The sequence below is a fragment of the Triticum aestivum genome, chromosome 2D (assembly GCF_018294505.1).
Source record: "Triticum aestivum cultivar Chinese Spring chromosome 2D, IWGSC CS RefSeq v2.1, whole genome shotgun sequence".
Lineage (NCBI taxonomy): Eukaryota > Viridiplantae > Streptophyta > Magnoliopsida > Poales > Poaceae > Triticum > Triticum aestivum.
This window is the reverse complement of record NC_057799.1, coordinates 38,341,503-38,347,597: the sequence shown is the minus strand read 5'-3', so window position 1 is coordinate 38,347,597 and position 6,095 is coordinate 38,341,503.

Sequence of the window (6,095 nt, the reverse complement as noted above, 5' to 3'; positions counted from 1 at the left end):
CGGCGGCGGAAGGAGGGGGGAAAGGCGCGCGGGGCTGAAATGTCCCTCCCGCCAACTGCTTCTCTATGATGCAGGGCACTGCAGCCACGAGGAGGAAACCCATGTTTTCCCGGGTTGGGGTCGGGATTTTGCCGCGCCCCTCAAAAAATTTTGCGGGCCATGGCAGAATGCGAGGTCTGGTCAGGTAGGTTTTTCAGCCCGTACCCGCATTTTGGCGGTTATTTTGCGGGTCGGGGGCGGATGCGGGGTCTGCTAGAGTGCTCTAAGAGTACGCCACACCCGACGAAAAGTGACCCTTGCAGGAGCCCGCAACAAGTACTGCTCACATGCATCATGTTCATCGGTCTTAGCAATGAATATTCTCAAAAATAAAACATATAGGTGGCCGGCCCATGAAGCCATTCGTGTGCCTCTCTATCTAAGGCGGGATGATTATTTTGTACATGGTTTCCAACCGGTTATATATATTTAATAGAATAATTATTGCAAAAATACAAAAAATATTGCAAAATAATGTATTGAAAAATAGTTATCCCAAAATTAAAAATAAATTCATTAATCTTAACAGAAATATTCACAACTCTAAAATGTTCATGAATTTTTTTTAAATGCTGATGAGTTAAAAAAACCTGAAGAAAGCAAAAATAAGATTATTTTATACTAAAAAGGCAAAAAAAGAAGAAAAATAAAAAATCAGAGAAAATAGAATAGAAGAAAAAAAAAACCTAAGAAATTGCCGGAAACTGCTCCCATATGAAAACTAACAGCACACTACTATCTTCGTCATAGTTTATTAGTCCCCCTCCTATTTTGGGTCAAACTTTAATATTTGATTTATAACTAGCAAAGCGCAAGTTGTATGGCACAAAAATAAGACATGGGGAATTTTCTTTCAAATATGAATCCAACAATATTAGTTTTGTGACATACAACTTATTTGCTAGTCAAATATATGGTCATAATTTGACAAAAAAACAAAAACAAAGAAGACCATTAAACTAGGACCGAGGTAGTACATGACAAGACGAAATGGCCCAACATAGTGATGAGAATAAACTGAAAGAAAAGTGGAATTCCTTTTGGCTCCCGGGCTTATCTACTCCCGACACCTGAGCCGACCAATTCTGTTAAGATGTGCACCAGCTATACCTGGCCATCTGTCGGGCCAGGTCGGGCTTCAGGCCTAGCCTACCAAAGCCCGATGCAGAAAATGTTGGGGAACGTAGCAGAAATTCAAAATTTTCTACGCATCACCAAGATCAATCTATGGAGTTTACTAGCAACAAGAGGGAAGGAGTGCATCTACATACCCTTGTAGATCGCGAGCGGAAGCGTTCAAGAGAACGGGGTTGATGGAGTCGTACTCGTCGTGATCCAAATCACCGATGATCATAGCGCCGAACGGACGGCACCTCCGCGTTCAACACACGTACGGAGCAGCGACGTCTCCTACTTCTTGATCCCGCAAGGGGGAGGAGAGATTGATGGAGACCCAGCAGCACGACGCCGTGGTGCTGGAAGTAGCGGGATTTCAACAGGGCTTCGCCAAGCGCTGCGGGAGGAGGGAGATGTGTCACGGGAGGGAGAGGGAGGCGCCAGTGCTTAGGTGTTGCTGCCCTCCCTCCCCCCCACTATATATAGGGCCAAGGGAGAGGGGGGGGCGCAGCCTTGGCCCTTCCTCCAAGGAAGGGTGCGGCCAGGGAGGAGTCCATCCTCCCCAAGGCACCTCGGAGGTGCCTTCCCCCTTTAGGACTCTCCCTTTATCTTATCTCTTGGCACATGGGCCTCTTGGGGCTGGTTCCCTTGGCCCATATAGGCCAAGGCGCACACCCCACAGCCCATGTGGCCCCCCCGGGGCATGTGGACCCCTTGGTGGACCCCCGGACCCCTTTCGGCACTCCCGGTACAATACCGATAATGCACGAAACCTTTCCGACGACCAAAACAAGACTTCCCATATATAAATCTTTACCTCCGGACCATTCCGGAACTCCTCGTGACGTCCGGGATCTCATCCGGGACTCCGAACAACTTTTGGGTTACCGCATACTAATATCTCTACAACCCTAGCGTCACCGAACCTTAAGTGTGTAGACCCTACGGGTTCGGGAGACACGCAGACATGACCGAGACGACTCTCTGGTCAATAACCAATAGCAGGATCTGGATACCCATGTTGGCTCCCACATGCTCCTCGATGATCTCATCGGATGAACCACGATGTCGAGGATTCAATCAATCCCGTATACAATTCCCTTTGTCAATCGGTATGTTACTTGCCCGAGATTCGATCGTCGGTATCCCGATACCTTGTTCAATCTCGTTACCGGCAAGTCTCTTTACTCGTTCCGTAACACATCATCCTTTATCAACTCTTTGGTCACATTGTGCACATTATGATGATGTCCTATCGAGTGGGCCCAGAGATACCTCTCCGTTTACATGGAGTGACAAATCCCAGTCTCGATTCGTGCCAACCCAACAGACACTTTCGGAGATACCTGTAGTGCACCTTTATAGCCACCCAGTTACGTTGTGACGTTTGGTACACCCAAAGCATTCCTACGGTATCCGGGAGTTGCACAATCTCATGGTCTAAGGAAATGATACTTGACATTAGAAAAGCTCTTAGCAAACGAACTACACGATCTTGTGCTAGGCTTAGGATTGGGTCTTGTCCATCACATCATTTACCTAATGATGTGATCCCGTTATCAACGACATCCAATGTCCATGGTCAGGAAACCGTAACCATCTATTGATCAACGAGCTAGTCAACTAGAGGCTTACTAGGGACATGGTGTTGTCTATGTATCCACACATGTATCTGAGTTTCCTATCAATACAATTCTAGCATGGATAATAAACGATTATCATGAACAAAGAAATATAATAATAACCAATTTATTATTGCCTCTAGGGCATATTTCCAACAGTCTCCCACTTGCACTAGAGTCAATAATCTAGTTCACATCACCATGTGATTAACACTCACAGGTCACATCACCATGTGACCAACATCTAAAGAGTTTACTAGAGTCAACAATCTAGTTCACATCACTATGTGATTAACACTCAATGAGTTCTGGTTTGATCATGTTATGCTTGTGAGAGAGGTTATTAGTCAACGGGTCTGAACCTTTCAGATCCGTGTGTGCTTTACGAATATCTATGTCATCTTGTGGATGCTACCACGTGCTACTTGGAGCCATTTCAAATAACTGCTCTACTATACGAATCTGGTTTACTACTCATAGTCATCCGGATTAGTGTCAAAGTTCGCATCGACGTAACCCTTTACGACGAACCCCTTTTGACCTCCATAATCGAGAAAATTCCTTAGTCCTCTAGATACTAAGGATAAGTTCGACCGCTGTCATGTGATCCATTCCCGGATCACTATTGTACCCCTTGACCAACTCATGGCAAGGCACACTTCATGTGCGGTACACAGCATAGCATACTGTAGAGCCTACGTATAAAGCATAGGGGACGACCTTCGTCCTTTCTCTCTCTTCTGCTGTGGTCAGGTCTTGAGTCTTACTCAATACTCACACCTTGTAACACAGCCAAGAACTCCTTCTTTGCTGATCTATTTTGAACTCTTTCAAAATCATGTCAAGGTGTGTGTTCTTTGAAAGTATCATCGGGCGTCTTGATCTATCTCTATAGATCTTGATGCCCAATATGTAAGCAGCTTTATCTAGGTCTTCCTTTGAAAAACTCCTTTCTAACAACCCTTTATGCTTTCCAGAAATTCTACATCATTTCGGATCAACAATATGTCATTCACATATACTTATCAGAAATGTTGTAGCGCTCCCACTCACTTTATTTGGAAATACAAGTTTCTCATAAACCTTGTATAAACCCAAAATCTTTGATCATCTCATCAAAGCATACATTCCAACTCCGAGATGCTTACTCCAGTCCTTAGAAGGATTGCTGGAGCATTGCATACTTGTTAGCATCTTTCAGGATTGACAAAACCTTCTGGTTGTATCACGAACAACCTTTCCTCAAGAAAATCGTCGAGGAAACAATGTTTTGATATCCTATCTGCAAGATTTCATAAATAATGCAGTAACTGCTAATACAATTTCGACAGACTCTTAGCATCGCTACGAGTGAGAAAGTCTCATCGTAGTCAACTCCTTGAACTTGTCGGAAAACATCTTAACGACAAGCCGAGCTTTCTTAATGGTGACACTTACCATCATTGTCTGTCTTCCTTTTAAAATCCATCTGCACCCAACAGCCTTACGACCATCAAGTATTTCTTCCAAAGTCTATACTTTGCTTTTATACATGGATCCTTTCTCGAATTTCATGGCCTCGAGCCATTCGTCGGAATCCGGGCCTACCATCGCTTCTCCATAGCTCGTAGGTTCATTGTTGTCTAGCAACATGACTTCCGAGACAGGATCACGCATTACACTGAAGTAGTACGCATCCTCGTCGTCCTACGAGGTTTGGTAGTGACTTGATCCAAAGTTTCATGATCACTGTCATAAGCTTCCACTTCAATTGGTGTAGGTGCCATAGGAACAACTTCCTGTGCCCTGCTACACACTAGTTGAAGTGACGGTTCAATAACCTCATCAAGTCTCTACCATCCTCCCACTCAATTCTTTCGAGAGAAACTTTTCCTCGAGAAAGGAACCGTTTCTAAAAGCAATTACTTTTGCTTCCAGATCTAAAATAGGAGGTATACCCAACTGTTTTGGGTATTCTTATGAAGATGCATTTATCCGCTTTGGGTTCGAGCTTATCAGCCTGAAACTTTTTCACATAAGCATCGCAGCCCCAAACTTTTAAGAAACGACAACTTAGGTTTCTCTAAACGGTGTCGTCTCAACGGAATTGCGTGGTGCCCTTTTAAAGTGAATGCGGTTGTCTCTAATGCCTAACCCATAAACGATAGTGGTAATTCGATAAGAGACATCATGGTATGCACCATATCCAATAGGGTGCAGTTATGATGTTCGGACACACCATCACACTGTGGTGTTCCAGGCGGTATTAATTGTGAAACACTTTCCATAATGTCTTAATTGTGTGCCAAACTCGTAACTCAGATACTCATCTCTATGATCATATCACAGACATTTTATCCTCTTGTCATGACGATCTTCAACTTCACTCTGAAATTACTTGAACCTTTCAATAATTCAGACTTGTGTTTCATCAAGTAAATACACTCAGCATCTACTCAAATCATCTGTGAAGTAAGAACATAACGATATCCACGGCATGCCTCAGCACTCATTGGACTGCACACATCAAAATGTATTACTTCCAACAAGTTGCTCTCTTGTTCCATCTTACTGAAAATGAGGCCTTTCAGTCATCTTGCCCATGTGGTATGATTTGCATGTCTCAAGTGATTCAAAATCAAGTGAGTCCAAACGATCTATCTGCATGGAGTTTCTTCATACCAATAGACATGGTTCGCATGTCTCAATCTTTTCAAAACGAGTGAGTCCAAAGATCCATCTACAGGGAGCTTCTTCATGCGTTTTATCCCAATATGACTCAAATAGCAGTGCCACAAGTATGTGGTACTATCATTACTTTTGGCATGAACATGTGTATCACTACGATCGAGATTCAATGAACCATTTATTTTAGGTGCAAGACCATTGAAGGTATTATTCAAATAAACAGAGTAACCATTATTCTCCTTAAATGAATAACCGTATTGCGATAAACATAATCCAATCATGCTCAACGCAAACACCAAATCTTGATGGTAGAGGGAGCATGCGATGCTTGATCACATCAACCTTGGAAACACTTCCAACACACATCGTCATCTCACCTTTAGCTAGTCTCCGTTTATTTCGCAGCTTTTATTTCGAGTAACTAACACTTAGCAACCGAACCGGTATCTAATACCCTGGTGCTGCTAGGAGTACTAGTAAAGTACACATTCATATAATGTATATCCAATATACTTCTGTCGACCTTGCCTGCCTTTTCATCTACCAAGTATCTAGGGTAGTTCTGCTTCAGTGACCGTTCCCCTCATTACAGAAGCACTTAGTCTCGGGTTTGGGTTCAACCTTGGGATTCTCCACTAGAGCGGCAAATGA